This window comes from Cimex lectularius, unplaced genomic scaffold (genome assembly GCF_000648675.2).
Source record: "Cimex lectularius strain Harlan isolate CLEC.00 unplaced genomic scaffold, Clec_2.1 scaffold39, whole genome shotgun sequence".
Classification (NCBI taxonomy): Eukaryota; Metazoa; Arthropoda; class Insecta; order Hemiptera; family Cimicidae; genus Cimex; species Cimex lectularius.
This window is the reverse complement of record NW_019392653.1, coordinates 1,120,924-1,147,125: the sequence shown is the minus strand read 5'-3', so window position 1 is coordinate 1,147,125 and position 26,202 is coordinate 1,120,924. Positions and strand designations below refer to the sequence as shown.

Here is a 26,202-nt window from a genome sequence, read left to right as displayed (position 1 = left end):
TCGCGGACAAACCTCTTTTTTTAAGCTCAATAACGAAATAAAACAGGGGGAAGTGATATTCTTTATTGTTTGAAATTTCTGTTTTTAATTTTTAAGAACATTAACCGCCAAGATATTATTGTGTTATTTTATGCAGATGAATTAGTTACATTTGGTCACTCCAGAATACATTTGCAAATAGGAATATTGCTAAACTGCTTCTTAACAATAAATACTAAGGAAAGGAAAATAATTGTGTCTAGGAAGGACGGAAGATTGACTATGAATTTGAAATTCGAGAATAACGGTTTATCCAGAGATCACATGTTCATTTAATTATTTAGGTGTCATTTATTCCAGTGATCATTATTGAAATTATGTCTTCAGCCATAATAAATGTTTGAGATTTGGTCAGCAGAGTGGACGAAGTTAAACACCCGTCCATTCTACATCACAATCGAAATACTGTAAGCAGATATTTATATTTGTTAACAGTTTAGACCATTAGAAATCGTTTCAAAGTCCTTACGAAGGAGATATATTCTTCGAAATCTTGACGAAGGGACTGAAGGTTTTTTCTTTCTTTGAAACTATTAATAATAATTTATAATGTTAACAAAAATATGAGCATCTACTTACTAGATTGAATTTTATGGTTTAAAAACATATCGAATTTATGGGTTGATATTCAACCTGTCCATTCTCTAACCAAAATGTGTTTATAAATTAAAAAATGTATTTATAGGTAATTAATGTACACGTTAAAATTTTCAGATTAATTTATATGGTTTAAAAAACAACTTTCTCGTTTTTTAAATGATAATGAGAATGAATTCATAAATAATTTAACATAAAAAATAAAAATTTAGAAACTCTTTCGGTTTTTGAATTATTTTAGGAAAATAATAAGACCCTTTTGCAATAAACCCTAATTAACTATAAGCACTGATATCTTCGAAATTTTTAAAGATTGACCTTTTCAAAAACTATAAAACACATTAATTAGCAGGTTATACTCAATTTTGTTCCCTGTATTTCGTATTTTAAAATCAAGATTCTAATGAACTATGGTACAAATATTGAAAAAACTTTTTTATGTAGACCTTTAGGACATTTGTTGTTGAACATAATTCCGTCGTATTTCATAAAACCGATCAATTTAGAAATTTAGTTTTTGTTGGGTTTATTGTATGGTGTTCGAGCAGATATTGACAACAGTGATTGGAATTGATCATCTCTGTCCACCCATCTACGCTCTTGATCTATTGTAAAAGGGATTTCGACATTGCCGCCTTCTTCAATTGATGATGGCACCAATATCGAAGGCAATGAATCCAGACGGGAAAGATTCTGTTTCTGCTAATATCACGAGAGTTCGATTTGACTGATTTCCCCCTGTCAATGTCTGTCTTTAAATAAAATACTTTTCCCTGTTTTAAGTTTGACAAATTTGTCAAACGATAACGAAAAACGAGTGGTTGTCAAAGGATCCGTAAGCTTTTCTCGCTAATGATTTTTTTCTTTAAGGCCAGGTGTGCAAAAGGTATTTTCAGATAGCATCTGCTGAAAGTCAATATTTGTCAAAGCGTTTCTAGCGCTTCACATTAAAAATAATTGTAGTACATTACATCGCATTTACATTGACCAGAAGAACCTAAAGAAGCATCGATTTGGAAAAATTGTAACCATTCTCAAAATGACAACAAAGAAGGTATAAAATGAATAAAAACGGTTTTAATTAATTTCATAGCACTTATTAAAAAATAACTAAAATAGCCTTCCTAATGAAAATAGCTTTCAAAAATTTGAAATTATTTAAATAATAAGAGTTTGTTAAATTAGGCCCGAATAGTGAGCTTGCCAGCTTGTTTGCTTTTTATTATTTCTTTGGTCTTCCTTGCTTTTCTATTTTCAAATTTTGTTTGCTAGAGAGTTCCAGCTGTTTCTCATCATCATGTTTCATAATATACACACCCCATGTCCGTTAGTCTGGTCTTCTGCCATCTGTCGTATCGCTCGTTTTGTCCTTCATCTTTAACCCTTCCTCCTTCTTTCCATGGCTCTTTGTACCCTAGCGGAGTGTCTTCAGAGCCAGTAAGTATGTCTGGATAGGTAAACAGCAAAGTTAAACCATACTTTTTGTATAGGGGACATTACTATTTTTTTATAATTTGTTTTATGTCCCAGCATTTTTTCGAGGTCGAAGTCTTCACATATTTTCTTTTGTCTTTTCCTTTTTTTCTGTTTGTAAATGTTTTTCCTGACAGTTGCAGGTTTTGCCCAGTTATCTTTATTGTCTCTCATATTTTGCCCACCCTATTTCCATTTTAGTGATTTAACTATTTTTCTTATTGCACTTCTGCCTGCTTCTTCTCATTGTTTCTTTATCCTTTTCCATGTCATCTTTCTTTCTACCGCTTTTTGAGTCGATCTAGCCTGCGGAGTATCTTTTTTGTCAGTGGACACGTTTCTTTTTGCAGGAAATATTTTTCGTAAGTTCTGATAAACCGCAGTATTTGGCTATTCTTATTTCTATTTGCTGTTTTTACCTTGAAAACTCACTGTCCTAAATAAATTGTTTGAACACCTTGAACACATTCTCTATCTATCTACATTTGAAGGTTTTTCATCAAAACAGTTTTATTCCGGTTGATTTGAAAAGGCCGGTTTGGTGGCTTTCCTTTTCCAGATATGCTAATATTTTTTTAAACTTTCAGGAATTTCTGTGAATATTGTAATCTGCGAAACGCTGATGCGCTAATCTCGCACCTTCTATGTACTGTCCAGTCTTGCCAAGTCTTTTTATGGACACGATATGCTAGATACGATATACATATTTTTTTACAAATTTTATGTTAATTAAATCCGATCGGGTGATATTTTCCTAAACATGCTTAAACACTTCTAACAAGTTATAACATTTAATGCTCTAAAAATTATNCTTTTTTGTCAGTGGACACGTTTCTTTTTGCAGGAAATATTTTTCGTAAGTTCTGATAAACCGCAGTATTTGGCTATTCTTATTTCTATTTGCTGTTTTTACCTTGAAAACTAACTGTCCTAAATAAATTGTTTGAACACCTTGAACACATTCTCTATCTATCTACATTTGAAGGTTTTTCATCAAAACAGTTTTATTCCGGTTGATTTGAAAAGGCCGGTTTGGTGGCTTTCCTTTTCCAGATATGCTAATATTTTTTTAAACTTTCAGGAATTTCTGCGAATATTGTAATCTGCGAAACGCTGATGTGCTAATCTCGTACCTTCTATGTACTGTCCAGTCTTGCCAAGTCTTTTTATGGACACCATATGCTAGATGCGATATACATATTTTTTTACAAATTTTATGTTAATTAAATCCGATCGGGTGATATTTTCCTAAACATGCTTAAACACTTCTAACAAGTTATAACATTTAATGCTCTAAAAATTATATTCTAATTATTATTTTAAAATGCATCCAATTCTATTTTAAACATAAAACTTTTGTGGTGTTTTATGTAGTGCTTTCAGCATCAATATTTGATTACTACTTTTCATTTTATTGCTAGATTTTAGATGTCCAGGTCGGTTTAAACTGCTGTATGAGTTTTCTAAAAAAGTACACCGGTGCTTCATGACTTTATACGCGTCCCGAAAGCATTTTCTACAAGGAAGATGTGCTGCATTTTTTAACAAAAAAATCTTATGTTTATACGGAGATCCGTAAATTTCGGCAGTCGAAAATACAAGATTCTCTCTCCTTAACATTTTTTTATTTGTTAAATTTTTCATTAAATAAGTTCTAAGAAATTAGGTTTTTCAGTCCCCTAGTAAGTTAGGTTTTTAAGTAAGCTTTTAGAGTTGAGATAGGCTTTAAATTAAGTTAAACTTTTGTTATCTCTTATTTGGGCTATTGCTGTATTACAACTTTACGACCGATGCAAATTAGGCTTTTAAATCCATGATAATCAAAGTGAAAAAAAGAGGTTTTACGCTATTGAAAGCAACGATTTTCCAGTGAACTCGAAATGGACTTTTTATTCCGTTCATCTTGGTAAAATATATCAAAGCACTAGTAAGAAAATTCTCCCCCACCCAACAAATTTTACTTGTTTAAAAATAAATTCCATCGTCTGAGAAAGTTTATAGCGGCATAAACCGACCGTCCGGCCGAGGTCACATTTTCATATATGAATCATTTATGGTTCCGACATTTCTTCTACATTCACTGGACTTAACTTTGGTAAACAAACACACAGAATTTACCGTTTAAACGATGGACCGGTGCCCGTTCAAAGCGTCATATTTCCATAGATTACGTAAATCCCTATAATGTTAATCCAATCGTTTGAATTATATCAAGTGCCCTTCACAGCTCGCTAAGAGGTAGGAGGTAAAGCTAGCTTAACCGGCAATTATAAATATGCTAATTCCCGTGGAGAGGTCGATCGTTTAATGCTGATTCGTCGACATATTTTAATTATTATATATATATAATAACGGCAAAATTTCCACTTTGTTAATTTCGAGTTTCTGAAACCGACAGTACTGAACAGCGAGTGAATACACGAAATAATACCGTAACCAAACTAACTTGTAACTACATTTATTCGCTAATAAATAATAAAAATTAATTTTGTTTCTTTAAATTTTTAGCACTTTTTGATTCCAAATTAACCTTTTTTAAATTCAAAATTAATACTTTTTTACTTCAAATTAAAACTTGTTGTGTATTAACTTTTTTTTAAAACGAGGGTTCGCATCAGCAGAGGTTATATCAACCCTTGGGGTGCCGGATTCGAACCCGGGACCTTTACCTTACAGTGATCAGCGCCGTGCCAACGCCTAAACCGTTGCGGCCACCGACGCCCCTATTAACCTTCTTTAACACCTTCTTTGAAGACTTTGAAAAACTTAAGAGAAGGTATGAAATGTAAGCAAATAAAGTAAAAATCCTGCATTTGATAGCGACAACAAATGAAATACAAAATAATTGGGGTCTTAGAAGACTATAATTTTTTACGTCAAATCAACCCTTTTTGACGTCAAATTAACTTTTTTTAAACTTCCAATTAACATTTTTAACATCAAATTAACCTTTTTATTTCAAATTAACTCGTTTTACTTTCACATTAACCCTTCCTTTAAAACAATAAAAACATTTGGGAGATGGTCTCTTCTTGTAAATTCTAAATTGCAAATTGGTTTCTCTTTGCGCTTTCACACTAACCCTTAAAGAAAGGGATAGTGTGAAAGTACAAAGAGTAACAATAGAAGCATGTAAAGTAAAAAATTTGCGACTTTTGTTTAAATATAAAATAATTGGCCACTTAAAAGACCATGTATAAATTAATAACGATTAGAAGTAAAAAATATACATAATTAAATATGAAAATAAACGATTCTTCTATTATTAATTGGAGAATTCTTAAGTATAAAAGTCTTCGGTCTCTGACGAACCATGGGGAAATTTATTACTATTAAATTAAAAGTTGTATACAATTAAATGTAAAATCGAATGATCCTTCTAAACTGCTGAAAAATGAATAGGGATTTTTGTAATATATTTTTATCCTATTAATTTTAATTAAAATAACCGATATATAAACTTGTTAGTTGCATAAAACAAAATAGAAAATACAATCCAAAAACAAGCAAATGTTCATTTTTAATTACGGATTTACTTAAGAATAGTAAACATGAAGATTACTCGTTTTGTTCCTTACAAAATGTACAATTTCCATGTTGATTTTCAAGCTGTTTTTATTATGTTGAGATTTTTTCAAATAAAAAATTATTGTTTTTTATACCATTTTTTAAATTTTAAAATTAATGAACGATTCATTTGTTTTATAATTAACTTTATATAATAATATAAACTTTTGTACTTTATACATAACTCTTAATTGTGATTGTGATCAATTTTCTTGTGGTAGTTCGGATAAGAACCTACTTTATGTATATTTTTCTATTCTCAAATAGGTTGTAATGTCTAATTAATAATAATTAATTTTTATATGGTCAACTATGTGCCCTATATTCTATATTATATTAATAGAGAATATTATGTATCCTATATTACATTAATATTATAATAATATCCTATATTAATTTTATTATAACGAAATTACATACTGACGACGGTACGACGATGAAACCCAGGTTCAACCACCCTAGAAGAGTTGGAAACGGCTGTTCTGATGAATGGGAAGGAATTCTTCAAGATTTAATCAGAAATCTTTTCCAAGGAATGCAAAGGACGTGCATTAAGGGACGTGATTCCTGCCAGAGGTGGAAATAATGGTACTAAAGGGGACAAAAATATTTTTAAATTGTTATTTGCTTGTAATTTTCCTTTTTTTGTTATTTACGAAATATTTCTTTTAGAATTAAATAATATAAAACATTTTCTTTTTAAATATTTTATTTTTACAACCAAACCTATTTTTGGTATGCAAAATATGAATAATCCTAAATACATTAAAATTTAAGGGTGGTGCGTTTATTTTCTGCCCATCAGTGTATATTTTAATAATTATATCATTTATTTTATAATATTACTTGGGGTTTTCGCCAGGAACTGGACAATTATCAAACACATTTTTTTTGGTTCTCTAGTTCCTGAAAAGAAACCCAAAAATACAATAAGTCAACCACCGAAAACAATGAGTAAAAATTATACAGGGTGTTCGGCTACACGTGTTACAAACTTTGTCAGTAGATTCTACATTCAAATTTGTACCAAAAAGTACTAATTAACTATGGTCCGAATCTGAACAGTTTCCGAGTTATTCCCCGTTTTATGAATTTTTGAGATTTCACGACCTTGCATTAAATAAACAATGATAACTCCAAAACTAAAAGGTTTTGGAGAAATCCGTCGATACCAATGGAAACATGTATGTTACCAAATTACATACACGTAAATGTTAAATTTTCAATAATATGTGATAAATACTAAACTTGTAAACGTTGGTGAAATAAGCGGTTTAGCAGTCAGAACATTGAAAAAAAAAAATTTTTTAAGTTGAAAAACTTACTATGGTGATTTTGAACTACTATTTCCAAACCTAGAGACCAGCAAATTTCAGAAAACGTACTCCATTTAATATACGTTTTAGTGGTGTAATTGCTTTTTGAATTACTTTTGTCAAAGATGGACAAATTGATGAAGGAAAGGAAAAAACCGTGGTTGACGGATTGGTAACGTGGTGGAAAGATTAATAATAATAAGAAGTAAAACGCTTAAGGAAATTTTGAACGAACGAACAAAAAAGTTTTGAATCTTAAAACTCTTTCATTCCGGAGAATAATAATACAATAATCGTATAATCATAATTATATGTATTTACGTGGCATATTTAAAACTCCATGTCTATAAATCATCTAACCTCATTCACCGATTTAAAATCTCCTTATTCTTCAATCCTTGTCAAACGATTTATTTAAATGGCTATTTAATGAACCTGGCTGATTTGAACAACCGTTCTCCCACATCTACAATTATAAATTTCAACTTGGGTTAATTTTAGACAACAGCGTTTTATCGAAAAGGAAGAAATACTGGTCAAAATCAGAAACATAAGTTTTAGCCGTTGTTAACCTGAAACGGAACAAGTATTGAATATCGACTGACATACATTGTTAATGAAAGAAGGCATTTCCTCATTAACCAGAAAGCAGGGTGGGTTGAGGCGGAAGAGGATAAAAATCTACTGACAAGGGTCGATATTTCTACAACAAAACTACACTGAGATTCGCAAAGGGAAAACTAAATATTGTATGAAAGGAACGCCGCCTGACCGTTATGAAATTCAAATTTACAATTCTAAGATATTAATAATACAACATATTACTATTAGATTAATCAAAGATTCAACTATTCACCTAGTGTATTAGAGATTTGACATTCAAACCGAATTTAATTAACGCCATACAATTAAAAGTATTGCCATAGTATTAAAAGTATTGAATATTCCGTTCAAACTGTTTGAAATATTCCAAAATATTAGCAAAATTTCGTCTGTAATAAGTTAAAGGAAAGCGACTGCCAAAGTTTCCTACATTAAAACAAAAATGAAGTCAACAACAAAACCCTCCATACAAACGGTTATTAGCCACAATCAAGAAATCCTTACTTATGTATTTACGTACATACGGATCAATGATCATGTTTTTATAAAACAAAACACGAGGTATGAATAATCAAATATAAGCCCCAAACAAGTACCGGTAACATAAAATGTATATGTTATAAAATTCGATGCAATACAAACTAGAACATTACAGCCCTTATTTTATCTTTGAATAAATTAAAAGGTAGCTAAAAAATCAATATTTCGACAAATCTCGTTACCTTACTCAGTAACATAATTATAGGAGAATAAAATAGTTAATTTGCTTTATAAAATGGTATTTTAAACAGAACTGAATGCCTGGTTGGACGGGGTTGAACACTGAAAGAAATTAAAGATACGAGATACAAGACAATCTATTAGACCTTTTACTATACTATGAAGATTTAATACATTAAAAAACGTCTTCTACTTGATAACCCTTCTGGGAAAATTAACATTTCGGGAAATGAAAGAAAATCGATACATTCTAATTACCTATTATTTTGAACATTATATACAATTTTCGAATGGGTTCTGAACAACGTTATAAAATTCATGAATTGGAAGAATGAGCATTTTCTATAATATTTATGAAAGGCATTGGTCAAGATAAAAAAGTCAGTGTCACGAGCGGGATTCGAACCCACGATCTTCGGCTAAATACGCCATTGCTCTACCACTTGAGCTATCGTGACTTCGGACTTGCTGACCACGTAACCTAATAAATGTAGTAGCAAAATGAAGTATACTTCACTAAAGCTCTCCGTGGCCATTTCATTTGTCGCCGAGAATCAAATAGATAGGCAAAAAGGAGGGAAAATTCGAAAGGTGGGAGTTGAGATGGGACGTTAGTGTCCGAGCGGATCGAAGTCACGATAGTGGTAGAGCAGCGGCGTATTTAGCCGAAAATCGTGGGTTCGAATCCCATTCGTGACACTGACTTTTTTATCTCAACCAAAACCTTTCATAAATATTAATTAATTGAAAAATATTAATTGGTCAATCGGACCACGAACTGTAATGGATTTTCTATAATGTTAATGAAGAAATAGGATAACTCAAATTTGAAATTTTTCCTTTTTAACGTTGATAAAGTGCTCCATTTTAACCGCTTTAACTTTCTATCATATGAAATGCCAAGTCTTTAAGATATAATTTTTTATTTATTTATTTGAGTATCATTGAAAGAATAATTATACAAAATATTATTGAAAAAACATTACGCGCAATTACTGACAATTTATTTATGTTTAAATTTAGAAAGTTGATTTTACACCAGACAAAAAGAGAGTTTTATAACTGTGTAAAAATATTTTGTGATCATCGCATATGTATAACAAAATTGGTATAGAAGATAAGAAAGAACGCTTTTACGATAATTTTATAAAGATAAAGAATAACAAGGTCCCAAGTATGTCGGCTTTGATTTTAATTGATTTGTTATTTAAAGAAAAGTGATGAATCTTTATTATTACGCCATTGAAACTAGTGTACTACAAACACATACACGCTTATAACATACATCCTGACCAAACTTTTCATACATAAATACAGTATTAAGATTAACTACAATAAACAAATAATATATTCAAAAATACCCAGAAATAGTTTCCTCCAAAAATCTAAATATTAAACTCCAGTCGCGTAAAGTTTCTACTCTAGAAATGAGATAATGCTTGTAATTCTGTAAATCTGATGAGTAATAGTATTTTAAGTAACCATGGAGATAAAATTTTTTATGGATTAATTTTTGGTACAGTTTAGAAGGAACGGGCTAATATGTCAGTAAGATGATGGGACGTTTCAATTTTTATTTATCATAATTTATTTTATTTTATATTTATCTTACTATACATTTTACCATTAATATTATCAGTTCTTATCCAAATTACAGTTAAGATAAATTACGGCGCGCTGAGATACTACTCCCTCATAGTAGAAGAGTAATGCGGGTTTTAATCTGACCAAGTCATTTCGAAATCGATTTTCCTTCACCCTAAGTTCTCGACGAGTTAATTTTAAGGTACTGGCTATTGAAAAATTTATTCTTTCTTTTAATAGTGGTTTGGTGGTTGAAAAGAAAAACATGTTAGAGAGGAGCATTGGTTTTCCGGAATTTGTGAGCTGAAGTGTAGCAATTTAAATTTAAACAGAACGTCAAGTTTGTTATCAACTTTCAATACGGGAAGATAACTTAACCGTATTTCAGATTAGTTACGTTACATGGGTCGAAAAGTGGGTTCAGTGATTTAATGTAATGGCAGAGAAGAAAATCACGTTACGCAGTTTGCCGGGGAATTGAGGTGAATCGCAAACTACTCCGAGGAAACGAAACGGCCAATTCCATCAAATATAAATTCCACGGGAATAAAACCATTTGGTGTTTTTCATTTATTTTTGTATTACGTCCATCCTCAACTTGTCGATATATTTTCAAGTCGAGATAGGAATTTCAGTGTTTGCCGCGATTCGCCGAATCGAGACGTATCCACAAAGCCAATGCTCGTGGAATCTCCTGTTCCGGAAATGCAACGGGACTTTGTAGCTCGTAATTTGCAATACCTTCACCTCGTGGATCGAACAGAAACAAACCGCCGATGATTTTATTACAAGGGATGATCACAAATGGAGTGACTAGTGAAAATTGTGTCAGTTGTGAGATAACCTAGCCACGTGCAGAAAGCTCAGTTAATTTCAGACCTAGCCTTTAAACCTAAGTTTTAATTCACAAATAAATTTTTTCTTAATTATTCGGAGATCGTGAGATGCGGTCTGATGTGACGTAGGATTTATAAAAACATTTGCTTTATCGTGCGAACGTTTCGATCTTTATTGAGACCATCTTCAGGGCCCAAAGTGTTTGTTTTCTGTGTTGATGTGTCATTATCGGGTTTTGCCATTGACACATCAACCCAGAAAACAAACACTTTAAGCCCTGAAGATGATCTCAATAAAGATCGAAACGTTGGCACGAAATGTTTTGCTAAAACCTACGTCACACCAGGCCGCATCTTACAATCTCCGAATTTCAACTGTGTATTTCAACTTAGTTGAGTACTTATATGTACTTAATAATCATCAATGTACCGCATTAATTATTTTAATTATTTATACTTTTAAACTAATGTCTTGGTTAAGACGAAAAGCTAATGTGGAGAATCGAATCCTGCTTACACTATATTCGAAAATAGGGCAAAAATTAGGAAAAATTCGAAAGGCTATAGTAGAGATGATGAGTTGGGGGTTCTAATGGATGGAAGTCACGTTAGCTCATGTGGCTAGAGCAGCGGCGTAATTAGACGAAGGTTCAAATCCATTTCGTGACATTATCTTTTTCATTTTGACCAAAACCTTAGATTAAAAGTATAATTAATTAAATTAATAGAATACTCTTACTGAAAGAGAAGAAGAAAATAAATTTCATTCTGAGGCTTTGGGCCCCCTTGCATAACAAAAAGTACAAAATTTTGCACAATTCCTGTCAAAATGAATGTATAAATGAAGATTTGAATGTAATAGCTAAAAAAATAAATGATACGTACTAAATTAAATAAGGGGAAAAACAACAGAAAATTAACCACACTCGTTGTTAAATTGTAGGGACAGGAGGAAGTCAAAATGACAGGAATTAAAGGTGGAAACGGTTGAGACGTAGCGAATGGAATTCAGTAGGAACGGATAAATAAGGAAGAAAGATTAAAAGCGATGGATTTGTATGATAGGGGATGGGATCAGAAAGGCGGGAACGAGTGTTGCGAGGGTGAATAGAACAGAATATAAATATAGGAAAGGGAATGGGAAGAAATTGTTTAATAGAGGAAGGAGCCAAGAAAGTACAGCCTGAGGTAAGAGGGATAAGCCATTTCAAATTAAGATACATATTAGACACACGAGATCTTTTTGGGGAGCTAAAGATGAGCCGAAGAAAGCAGCTCATGATTCTCTTCAGTTTGTTAACGCAGGTGAGTCCACCGTAAACCAAACAGCCTTATCGAAATGGTGAAGCACAAGGGAGGTCAGGAGTATGAAAGTGCAGATTGGGAAGAGTAGGCTTGCACGACGGAATTGGCGAAGAGTAGAGGAACATCGGCGGGTAATTTGGGAAATGTGGGGTTTCCACGATAGGGTTTGATCAAGGATGATCACAAGGCTTTTGACGGATGAATAAAAGGAGGACAGTTGGTTCTTAAGACATATAGGAGGAATAGGAGGCAAGGATTGCAGAAGGGGATGGGATCCAAACACTATAGCCTTGGACTGATTGGTATTGAGATAGAGTCAATTTTCAACAGCTGATGCCATTTGGGTCCTCTTGGTTTCGTGTGATTAAGATTTGAAGATCACGAGGTGAAAAGGAGAGCTAGACTTGGAAGCCTGTTACAACAACTCTTTTAGTATAAAAATAAAAGATATTTTCATGGGAATTCAATTTCTACGGCGATGATGTACAAATCGTATGGGTGTTTTTATCACACCTTCGAAATTAACATATTGCAAATTAATATTTGAAGTTTGACGTCACGGTTATGGGTCTGACTTGGTATTTTATTTGGGGGAAAAAATGATATTATTGCGGTCTCGTCCTATGGGTATTTGGTAAATTGACCATCCAGTAAAACATAAAATTCACGTAAACGGGGAAATGGGCGTGGGGAAATGCGGGCCAACAACTGATGGTACCGTATTACAACAATATTAGATGTTCATAATATATACATTATTTCAGTGTGTGAAATTGGAATCATATACAAGGAATTGGGAAGGTATGGATGAGTTTCTATCTCCAAAGTTTTGTTTTGTCTTACTATACTATCGGCTAATTTTTTACTTATATTTATAAAATGTTTATTCAAAGTATTAGAAATTCCATTCTTGGTTAAGTTTTCTCCTTTGACATTTCCGAAACTTCAAATGGTCATTGATTTAATCTTTTTTTATTTAAGGTTTCAAATTTTTTAAAAGGTTTTTCATCACCTTTCCACTCTCCCGACTATATTGTTTTGCATAATAAGTCCATGGCTTTGTTCAATAAGTCCATTATGTCCTATTTTTATGTTGAAGCACTCTGAAGAGAGATTAATTACGGTTTTTTATGCGTCAATTTCGTTAGATTTGGTAGATAAATGGAAGATTTGGTACTTTTATAAGGTTCTTTGCTAATTTAAAACGTAAAATCAAATAGTGTATTTTCGTCATTTGGCTGGCGTCCCTTTTGTCGTAAAGGGAAAACTGTAGGACAGATTACTAGGCAAATTTGTGTCGTATATTTAGACGATGCTTTAAGAGACAGGTTATGGTGATCCTTTTATTGTTTGCATGGTTCAAACGTGGAAAGTTTGATTTAGAATGCACAAAGCGCTCGGGTCCTTAATGATGACCAAATTCGAAATTTCGTTACATAACATGCATTCAACGACACGAAACATTGCAAATATATTTAACGTATCTTATACAAGCGTTTCAATGCATCTAAGACATGTTTGTCTGAGCAACAAACGGGTTTCTCACATGTCTCAACAGAAAATTTCGGGCCACATCTCCATCAGACATTCTCTCTTAAAATGCAATATAAACAATTTAGTTTTAATACGAGTAATAACTAGGGATGACAAGTGGCCCCATATAACAATTGTCAGACAGGAACATCCTGGATAAAACGCAACGATCCACCGTTAGCAACTCCAAAAGCCGGATTACAGCTAAAGAAAGTAAGGTAGGCATTTTGTGGGATTGGAAGGTGTGTTTTTGTCATATCAACCCTCGGAGTGCCGGTTGGTTAATTTTTTTTTATGTGTGTTGGGTTCGAACCCGATTTCGGCCCTGACGCCCCTTGTTACTGTTGGATTCTTTGTTAATAACTTATTAGCTTCTTCCACCAGAGCAAACTTTCAATTCCAATTTATACTGCACAAGACTGGATCGAATAAAGATAGCAATTGACCAAAAGCGACTGTCATTGGCTAATCGCAAAAGTTTTATACTCAGGTAACGCTCGTCCCCAAGTGTCTTTGCAGACGTGCCAGAAATTGTCGGAGCTTGGGCTAAGATGTGCTACCCCAATGACCGTATTTGAATGGTAACACCACTTGAGATTTTCAATTATTTCGGACTATGATAAAATTAATGGCTGAAATGTGTGGTGGTTAGTGACCAAATTACAAAACTATTTTATCAGCTCCTAGGGTCCATTTTGCAAAAATGCTCTAGTATTCTAGCCTAATATTACATTATTATATATAATATTATTGTGTGGTGATTAGTGACTGTTAATCGATAATTATTCAGAAATCGTGATATGCGGTCTGGTGTGATGTAGTTTTCAAAAAAACATTTTCTTTATCGTGCCAACGTTTCGATCTTTATTGAGACTATCTTCAGGGCCTGGGATTTACAAACATTGTTTACATTTAATTTTTTTCCACATCCTACATGTTAAATGTAAACAATATTTGTAAATCCCAGGCCCTGAAGATGATCTCAATAAAGATCGAAACGTTGGCACGGTAAAGAAAATGTTTTTCTGAAACCTACATCACACCAGACCGCATCTCTCGATTTCTGAATAATTAATGGCTGACTTGAATGCTGCACAAACCGAGACGTTCATAGTTCAAAAGCCTGAGAAGTTCAGGGAGAAGGAAATTACAAAATTTCAAGGAGAAAATAGTGGAAAAAATGTTTTATATATTGCTGATTAAATTTTTTTTACGAACACCTAAAATTCTCATTGAAATTACTATAAAAAAACGCTACGTACATATTTTACAACCGGATACTATACTTTTCTACATTTCTACTGTTATTTGTTGTTTGTTATTTATGTTACAGCTTTACTTAAATACTTATGCTATAAAAATAAATTTGTTATAGCTTTACAATAAATGACGATATAATTAAAGTGCACGGGAAAAAGTCTAATATATCAAAAAGCAAATTAAAAATATTGTCTTATCATGGGTAAAAAATTGTCATGTCTAAATATAACACAAAAAGGTTTTAACAAATATAAGATAGGACTCACTGAATATCCAAAACATTACCTATAAAACCTTAACAGACGATAATAACATAAAAATATTGTTCGCCAAAAAAATAAAAAATAAATAAATAAAAATAAAACCTTCTATGTACGTCGTAATTGAAAATGTTTTAAATACTCTGTTATTTTAACTTTAAAAAATATATATTTGTCCCTTTTTTTTATAAAAATAATATACAGCTAAAATAATCCATGTTTGTGTTTTTTTCAGGAGTGCTTCCGATGCGTTAAGTTCCCAAAGGTATGTAATTTTATTTACTGTTCAATTCTAATTCAATTTGTACGCCGATTATTTATTTATATTTAATTTTCTTTGGCATGTTTGTCACTTGACTGTTGGAAAATCCATAATTTAATATCGGGATAAAAGGTAAGTAAAAGTAGGAAAGGCACCCGATACTTGCCTCTCCTTATTATTGCGTCCTACTTCAACCTTCTTTTTTGATTACGAGAGTATTTTTCTACGAATAAAGTACGATTTTAAGTTAATTCTTCATTAGACAATTGTTTTTGTAAAAATAAACCTTTCTCGTTAATCTTGTAATCTTCCACAAACTTTATACAATAATACTTCAAGGGGGCGTCGGTGGCCGCAACGGTTTAGGGCGTTGACACGGCGCTCATCACTGTAAAGTAAAGGTCCCGGGTTCGAATGCAGGGCCACTGGGCTTACTTACAAATGGGCTTTTTTTTCAAAAACACCGGCACCCTGAGGGTTGATATAACCTCAGTTTTAGCGAACCCTCGTTATCGAAATAAAGGGGTGGGCCATCATTTGTTACAAAAAGCTTCTTTTTTCTTTTTTTAGCGTAGAATACGAAAATAATGTACAGGATCATATTAACCCAGATTTGATGAATAAAATGTTACAAAAACCAAAAGACGCTTCCAATTAACTACGTTTGAAACAATATTTTTTGAAAAACAAAAACTATTCTAATTCATCTAGAGTTGATTGAATGTATAGTATATATCATTTTTATGGCCTTCTGTATTTGTTGGACATGTATTTCAGGATTATTAAATATCTGTTGATTTTTCTTTGTAACGATATGAAAATAATATTCGCAGGATCATGTTAAATGAGATTTGACGTATCAAAAGTTAGAAACTTCTACACCAAAAGACGCTTCCAATAAAGTAGGCTTGAAACATTATTTTTAAAAACATAGTATTATGTTTTAATTAGCCTTCAAAGCTCTAAAATTCGAATTAGTATAGCAAACAGAAAAATAGAAATTTTTGGGTAAGATTCCCCGGGGCCACATTTATTTAGCTGTCTTCTTGCAAAATGGGTCGTAAAAGTCGAGAAAGTTAGAGATTTATTTTTTGGTTTTCTGCCTTTTTGCTCCATTTATTGTTCATGTATTTCAAGGTTATTATAAAGAAGTCGATTTGTTCTTGGGGCCTATTCGCATGACACGTTTCTAAAAATTTTCGAACTACTTTTAATTAAATATATATATAACATTGGTGCCTCCACAATCCCGTAGCTTTCCGTTATTACAACCAAATAATTGATTTTGGATTCAAAACGACAACTGTAATCGATAAGGGTTATTATTTAAAATTAACATTAACTTAAAACACAAACTACACACATTTAACAAAAGCTCCCATCGCTAACTATTGTTTAGAAGGAGGCGGAGCATTAAAATGTTTATGTGTTATGTGCTTATAACTGCCATTCGAACCCGACATACTTACAAATGGGCTTTTTTCAAAAACACCGGCATCCCGAGGGTTTATATGACCTCGCTGTTGCGAATCCCGCTGTTGCGAAATAAAAAAAAATTCAAATATCTTTTTACAATAAATCGATGTGATGTATGTTGCATATCTGAATTTATGTTTACAAGCTTGGAAGAAATCTATTAAAGCACAAATAGGTGTAATATGTAAATAATTTTTAAAACATCCAAATTCTGCTTTGTTTGGAAGCGGTTTTATAGATTTCCCACGTTTAGAGTTTTGATATTGTATCTGAGATTTTATTAAAAATTAGTTGTGTACAAAGTTATAATTACTATTTCGAATATATAATTTTAAATGAACTGTTAGCTGCTGAAGCAATACGGTAAAACAATGTACCTCTATTGAATATTGCAATGACATCAGTTTAATAGTATATATATTAGAAACGTTCTGAAACAGTTGGAAAATGATCACCATTCGATAATTCTCTGAAATGACGTAAAAAATACAGCTGTTTGCTGAAATCCTGTAATACGAAATTGATCCTTTATCGAAGTCCAGAATGTATGTCAGTTTTGAGTGTATACCCTCCGGGTGGATGGCAAACAAAGAGTTATTAAATTAAACCGCATTCCCCTTTGATCTCTGCGGCCTCGGAAAGTCAGAAATCGAGTTTGTTAACACTTCCTACTAGCGGATGCCAGATTGAACGATGAAATTCGAAAGACCGACTAACTAGGAACATTAACAATACCTAAATAGTACAATTGTCTCTTTGACTAATGGATTATTCGGTGTAAATTCCTTCCGTTAACGATAAGCCGATGACTGATAACTGGTTTATAGAACGAGATTTATCGACTAAATTGAAAAGTGTATTTTTAGCATACACTTGAAATTAATTTTGTTTATACAGTGCTAAATAAAATACTGAAGCTTCCGTCTTCACTTCTGGTAATCTATTTTCTGACCCAAGGGGTATCGAAACAAAACACCGCTTTTGAACTATTTATTTTCTGAGGAAGCCAATATCAAGATGTTTGGAACGTAAATGTTTTCTAGCGGTTAGTAAAAGGCTGTTTCGCTGTATCGAGAAACCCACTCTAAGTTTGACGCACGTGAAGGAAATCAGGGGCAGGGGAAGGGATTAAAGGAGGTATGGCTGGAAAAGCGATTTGCCTTTCATTTGATCTTGCCCTTCAACGTCGAGACGCTTGGTACCGACTTAATAAACCTTATCGTTTATTTTCGTACGAAATTTTCTTTATACATAAGGATATGGCTCATTGTAAAACATTCGGTGACTGGTAATTGAAAAAAATAAAGGAGAAAAGGAAATATCTTGTTTTGGGAGAGAGGCAAAAAGAGGCACTATTTTGAGGAAAGGTTGAGCTCTATAGATACGGCCATACTTTAGGTTAATAATTTATCTTAAGTTTTTTATCTTGTCAATTTCAAATTCAAGCCGGCTTTTTTTAAAATCATTATATTAATTCTAGGTATTGATAGTTTGGCGTTATTCATCGAGCTTTCAACGTCATGAGGCCACCAATTCGAACTTCTTTTCCATTGACCCAAAATAATTCAACTATTTTCATTTGCCAATTACGTTCCCCGATTTAAGTTAAGTTGAAGTTCTCAGCCAAGTGCAATCGAGTCAACAATATAATAACAGTCTTATGGAGGAGGAAAACGACTTGAAAGAGAATGTTTTCCTCTCAATAGGTATTTTGTTTGGTCGTGAAAATGTAAAAATAACTGCTTCGTTCTCTATAATACGTCCACAGTAAAAGAATTCCTTTAAAAAGCTCAAGAACTTATTCTATCTAATGTTCGCCTTTATAAATTTGCAACTGGAACGATATTGTTACACTATTTAACAGACAAAAACAAGTAAAGCGCATAATTTTACATTATTCTAAAACATCATTACATTTTAAGACAACATTTTTACACTTTTATTATAAAATAATTTTAAATCAAAATAACTAAACACAACCTAAATATAATTAATTGTTGGGTGATTTCTTGAACCATTCCAATCAATTAATTTTATATTTCTGGCTATTTATTTCAGGCCATAATTCTTATTATATATATTTCTGAGAACTTTAGAACCTTTTACTTGCTTAACTTCTTTTATCCTATTTTGAATTTAGATTTACATCTATTATTATTTTTCTGTCTATATTTTTAATTGCCCTCACACAATGCATTCTATAAACAGGGTAAAGCATTTTTCGACCGCCAGGGGAAAAGAAATGCAACACATGGACTATCAAGTCACCTCTATCTGGCTATGCCAATAGTTCTAGTATATGTAGAAACATTCGTTGTACAGAGACTCGGACTGAGAAATGACCCATTGGGTCTGTTGAGCCAATGAGCCCAAAATGTACAAAAAAAAATATTTGTGACTTGGAACTTTTGGGTGTTCTTTTCTCCACCAACCATCTAAATACAGTTTCTAAAACATGTTTGTACAATGTGCAGCAATTGGTACAGATGTTTCTGAACGTTCTTTGTCTCCCAGATTTTCCGTACTTATGGCCAAATTTTAAATCTTAACAAAAAAAAAGCTTTAAAAAATTCAAGTTGATATTGTTAAAACCTGTTAGCCGAATAGTAAAGATCAAAAAACTACAAACAATGCAAAAAAAAAAATTACCAAATATTAAAAAATAAATATAATTAAGGGAAATGTGATTAAACAACAGGTTACTGGTTATGTTGAATTTTGTATTAAAAGTTCTTTTGCATAAAACATCATGAATGGATAAACCCGAAGGTATTTGCTTAGCTTTTTTTTATACACATTTGTCCCCGCTATTCATTTAATTTCTTTTACCTTGCTCCCAAAATATCCTGGATAAATTGTTAACACAAAAGGTAAAATTTTAACAAACAAAGTCCACATTACTCACTGCTTGCACGTGAAAGCTTGGATGACGAAATTTCCTGATATTGATTAGCTAGCTAGCAATATGTGGAACAGTAACTTTCCATTTCTGAGGATTTTTCACTCAGTTAATCCTCGCCGATACATGATTCATGAGATCAATTGAATAAACCGATTATGAAATGATTTAGTCAAATCCACTTCAGAAATAACACAAGAACACTCGAATATCATTTTGAGCGTAGGTATTTTTATAACGGATTCGTACCTTGTATTTAGTACCTCATCCTGATTATCCGTGAAAATGAAAAATATGGGCTATCGATGAATCAATGCGTAAATAATACAGGGCGATGATCTATTACTGTGGAAGGTAACGCTCCGGCGGACCGGAAGACCCAAATATTATCTCTGGTGTCTGGTAAAATCTAACATTACTTGCTTCACACGTGAGAACTCGATAAACTTGCTTATGTGAATAATACTAATAATAAATAATATATCAACACATAAACTCAAAATATAAATAATTTTCAAATCAAATGAACTTGGGAAGATGTATAGGCTTCACGACGGAAATAGACTTTTGCTTTAGGAATTACTGGAAGTCAACTGCGTCAGAAAGCTGACGCCTTTGCTTGGTTATTTTACTATTAAATCTAGATTAGTTTTATTTTTGAAGATCATTATTTTGTCAAAAATTAAAGTTTTTCCTTTGATTAATTGCTATTCTATACATTAAACATATTTTATGACGACAATTTATGCAAACTGTGATAATCGTATTAAACGTGTTAAAATCCAGACATTTTGTGGCGCAAACTGAGCACGGTCTGGGTCTGTTAATCGGTGTGCACGTGTACTATTTCATAAGCTCGGCTGTGGTTAAGATTTAGTTTATTTACCACCATTTAGCTGCTTGCGAAGCGTTCACAAGAGAATCAGAAAAAAACAATTTAGATTGAGAAAGGAAATATTAACTAGGTGGGCAAAGCGGGACAACTTGATCTATTTCCACCAAGTCAGTTTTAAACGGACACCGTCTACCTACGATGCCCTTTTTACTTATCTTTAGAGTTTACAAAAAATCAATTCGTCATTAATCACGAGGAAGGACTTATTTTAAATAATTTGAAAACCTTTAAAAAGCCTGAACATGTTACCAGATCTTACTGACACATTTAAACAATAAACTCCATTGCGTGAATAATAATGTAATGTATAATAATGAAAGACTTACGATTCTCTTCCGCGTAACTTACCTGAAACAAAAAATAAATATATTTTTGACGAGCTAATTTATACATTTTGGCCATCTTTGATCACCCTGATCTGCCCAATTGCTCTTGTCAGATTCAGAAACCGTCTTTAATGGCAGATTGGTTTCTCCTTGAGTATGTCCTATGTATAGGTTCCAATAGTTTCACAAACACATGTACCAGTCCAGGATGATCGGAGACGACCAATTAATTAATAGTAAACGTACATAAACTATATGTAAATATAAGTCAGCGGGGGTGTCGGTGGCCGCAACTTGTTTAGGCGTTGACACGGCGCTCATCACTGTAAGGTAAAGGTCCCGGGTTCCAATCCACCGGCCCTGCATTCGAATCCGACATGCTTACAAATGGGCTTTTTTCAAAAACACAGGCACCCCGAGGGTGGAAATAACCTCTGCTGTTGCGAACCCTCGATAAAAAAAAAAGAAAAAAGAAGCAAGCAGACAGAATTGATTTAGAAAGTTTAGCTATTAAGGATAACGACGGAGCTTGTCAAAAACCTTACAATTCTAGACAGAACAACGTCAAAATTACGTCCAAAGTTTACTTTCGCTCGTTTTAATTCCAGGGGAATAGTTTTCAGTTATAAGCCATGTTGACAAATCCCGTCGGGTTCTCAAAGATATTAAATCCCCCAGGGTTTTTACAGCTTTAGCCGAAGAGCGGAAAATCGAGGAGGAGAGATGTAGGAATGAATAGAGAATCATTATTCTCTTGGATGATGAATGGGGAGAAGCGTGCCAATCCTACCCAGACAAGAACCATTATTTCAAATCCTACGCCGCCCAAAGATAGGTTACACTTAAAACAAGACTCCTTTTGATAAAAATATTCGTTTATAGACGAAGGAAGAGAAATAAAACCAACTTCCTCAAACCCTAATATAAAAGAGAAAACATTTTCATTCCGACAATTCTATAGAAATCAACATATATCCATCATAATTGCCTTATGCCATTTGTGTCTGGCTAACTGGTTTTCATTTCCAATTCTTCTCAAGTGTAAAAAACCAAAATAAATAAATAAAATATATATTCTATATATTTGCATAATTATAATAATTACAAATACGAACATCTTACTTTTAATATCTATCGTAATATTATCAAGAAAAGTTGCAACGTTAATAGAAATTTTTTGAATGAAAAAACCAGCATCTTGCCAGAAAAGCGCAATTTTCTCTAAACTAAGAAAACTCTTATCAGCTTCTATTAGATGCTGAAAGCTTCTGAGCGTAACCATCACACTAGTTATTTTATACGGGCTAAAGTTTTAACAGCTTAATAAAACTAAAGCAATACTGTTCTCCAAGCACAGGTTGGTTCAAACTGCCACATCAGCGCCCTAAGGGCTTATCCTGTCACCATCAAGTAAGTCGAGGTACTTGACAGTAAAGCTAATTTTAAACAAATATCTTCAAGCATTAAGACCAAATCAAGTACTCTTTTATAAGGGTAGTGTGATGTATATATTTATTATTACCGAACCCTTTTTTAAAAAATAGTATATATTAGTTACGGGCTCCCAAACTTCTTATATTTCTTTCACGCATCTTTCTAATTGACATTTATTTTTTCTCGTGTATTTTCAACTTCCTAACCACTAGTTGTTACCTCATGATGTCAAGTTACTAACAAAAGACCAAAAAGACACATATTCATAGCACATAACACATAAACATTTTAATGCTCCGCCTCCCTCTAAACAACAGCTAGCGAAGGGAGCTTTTGTTAAATGTATGTATTTTGTATTTTAAGTTAATGTTAGTTTTAAATAGTAAGCCTTATCGATCTGTGTACAGTTGTCATTTTCAATCCAAAATTAATTATTTGGTTGTAATAACGGAAAGCTACGCGATTGTGGAGGCACCAATGTTATATATATATATATTTTTATAAATTAAAACTAGTTTGAAAATTTTTAGAAACGTGTTATGCCAATAGGCCCAAAGAACAAATCGACTTCTTTATAATAATCTTGAAATACATGAACAATAAATGCAGAAAACCAAAAAATAAATCTCTAACTTTCTCGACCCATTTTGCAAGAAGACAGCGGAAAAAATGTGGCCCCGGGGAATCTTACCCAAAAATTTCTTCTTTTTTTTTTTTTGCTAGAACAATTCGTATTTTAGAGCTTTGAAGGGTAATTAAAAAATAATACGATTTTTTTAAAATAATGTTTCAAGCCTATTTTATAGGAAGCGTCTTTTGGTGTAGAAGTTTGTAACTTTTTATACGTCAAATCTCATTTAACATTTCCATATCCTGTTACAAAGAAAAATCAACAGATATTTAATAATCCTGAAATACATGTACTTTTACGACCCATTTTGCAAGAAGACAGCTAAATAAATGTGGCCCCGGGGAATCTTACCCAAAAATTTCTATTTTTCTGTTTGCCATACTAATTCTTATTTTAGAGCTTTGAAGGCTAATTAAAACATAATACTATGTTTTTTAAAATAATGTTTCAACCCTACTTTATTGGAAGCGCCTTTTGGTGTAGAAGTTTCTAACTTTTGATACGTCAAATCTCATTTAACATGATCCTCCGAATATTATTTTCATATCCTGTTACAAAGAAAAATCAACAGATATTTAATAATCCTGAAATACATGTCCAACAAATACAGAAGGCCATAAAAATTATATATACTATACATTCAATTAACTCTAGATGAATTAGAATAGTTTTTGTTTTTCAAAAAATATTGTTTCAAACGTAGTTAATTGGAAGCGTCTTTTGGTTTTTGTAACTTTTTATACATCGAATCTGGGTTAATATGATCCTGCACATTATTTTCGTATTCTACGTTAAAAAAAAGAAGCTTTTTTTAACAAATGATAGCCCACCTCCTTTATTTCGAAAACGATTTTTTTTAAACGTAAAAAGCCCATTTGTAAGTATGTCCGGTTCGAATGCAGGGCCGCTGGATTCGAACTCGGGACCTTCGCCTTACAGTGATGAGTGCCGTGTCAACGTCTAAACCGTTGCGGCCACCGACGCCCCCAACGATTAATTTTAAACCACAACTTAAATTTTTTGCCAGTTTTTGTTACAAAAAGCCCTCCCCACCCTCGCGTCTTTCGACGGGCATAGCTTCGAAATGGTCGATCTTAAAATGTTTCTTTCAGAAAAGTAATAAAATAAGATCTAGAATCGAATTGTACAATAAAAATATGGGATTTTCATTTAAAATTAAAAAAAATAGTGCTATTTCCCAGCCAGATGAGAAGGTTATGTTAAATATGTTATCAGTATGCGATTCCTAGCCAAAATTAATTTGAGGAATGAATAAGACCATTTTTGCTAAAGTTAATCGTTTTCGAATTAGATGAGTTGACTATAGACATTGATACACCCTGTATATGTATACAATAATCTTAAATTTAAATTACATAACTATTTTATCGGCTCCTAGGGTCCATTTTGCAAAAATGCTCTAGTATTCTAGCCTAATATTACATTATTATATATAATATTATTGTGTGGTGATTAGTGACCGTTAATCGATAATTATTCAGAAATCGTGAGATGCGGTCTGGTGTGATGTAGGCTTCAGAAAAACATTTTCTTTATCGTGCCAACGTTTCGATCTTTATTGAGATCATCTTCAGGGCCTGGGATTTACAAACATTGTTTACATTTAACAAATATTGCATTGTATAAATTCACTTTTCCACATCCTAAATGGATTTGTTAAATGTAAACAATGTTTGTAAATCCCAGGCCCTGAAGATGATCTCAATAAAGATCGAAAAGTTGGCACGATAAAGAAAATGTTTTTCTGAAACCTACATCACACCAGACCGCATCTAACGATTTCTGAATAATTATAATATGATTAGTTTTAATCTAATAGCCTAATATTTTTCTACTTAGTCGACTCATGTTGACTGACTTGTCTCATATATTTAATAACGTTTTAACGTTCTAAACATATTAAAAAAAATTAAATCTCCCCGAAAAAGAAAAGTGCTGCAGACGGTTGAGTTATTGATATTCAGTTTGGGTATGTAGATCCCGACAACACTTCCTTTTTCTTTTGCCACTGAAGCAATCTTGGTTGAATGGCATTATTCTCCCTCGTCGAAATTTCCATTTGTATCTCAAATACGCCAGCGCATTTGTGTAGATTAAGAACTAAAAGTGACTGTGACTATTTCACTTTTTTTAAAAATTTTCTTCATAATTATAATTGTTAAATGGGCAGGGAAATAGTGTTTGGGCCACCTTTTGAAGAATGCCTGGTAAAGACTCCCCCCATTTCCAATATCGATCAGCCGTTTTAGTTTTGTAGGACAGTATTGAGTAGGTTGATAACAGGCACGCAACGTCCGGATTACCTGGCCTAGTTGGAAGTCAATAAGAGAATTACGGCCAAGACCACCTTCGAGGATCCTCGACTACTTTCGTTCACACTTTTTCAATCCTCTTCGATGCCGAACAACGAGGGAGTCGGCTTATCTAACAAAATCAAGGTGCGAAATAAGAAAAAACAAAAATAATTCCGTGTAGACAGGCTATTTTATATTATCTGACCGAGGATTTCACCGTGGGATTGATGAGTACCGTACAGATGGGAAAACAAACCCGGCGGCGTCTTTCTCTCGACGTGGTGCGATTTGATCATGATTTATTGTTTTCCATTTATTTCTAACGTTTGGCTTTTTATTTCAGGGTCTACAAGAAATCATCGCCCAACAATAAGCTCACACTCTACCTCGGAACGCGCGAGCTGATCATCTCGAACAAGAGCGTCGACAGGATCCAGGGGGTCGTCTTGGCAGATCCGGAATATCTTCAAAACCGTAAGGTATTAAATCTCGTAAATAATATAAATTGCGTTTAGGCCATATACCCTTGAAAGGTCAAAGTCGTTGAATTGACTTAAGAGAGGAAAACCTTATATTAAAAAAGTTCTCGCGGGCGTATCTCAACTGTCCCCTACGCACTTTAGAAACTTGTAAAGCTAATTGCAATAAAAACAAAAAAATAAAAATAACCATCTGAATAGTATTCGTACAAAATTAACTGTTTTCCAGTCAAATTAAGCAAGAACACGATATAAAAAAACCGAAAAAAGGTCCGGTTTCTTCCTCTTTGAATTACTTTGTGCCGTTGAACCCCAGGAAAAGGTAGGAAAAGAGGGAAGAGCAGATTCCTCTTTTCTACATTTTTAATTTGAAAAAACCCCTTTGGAAAGAT

The 26,202-nt window shown here is 32.8% G+C and overlaps 1 long non-coding RNA gene across 1 annotated transcript in view; it reads left to right on the top strand.

The window, feature by feature from the left end:
- Positions 1–25,809, top strand: part of LOC112126134 — a 129,505-nt gene extending 103,696 nt beyond the window's left edge. The window contains exons 3-4 of the long non-coding RNA XR_002909786.1: positions 15,329–15,358; positions 25,675–25,809. This is a non-coding gene — a long non-coding RNA (uncharacterized LOC112126134). The remainder of the gene's footprint in view (positions 1–15,328; positions 15,359–25,674) is intronic.
- The last annotated feature ends 393 nt before the right edge of the window (positions 25,810–26,202 follow it).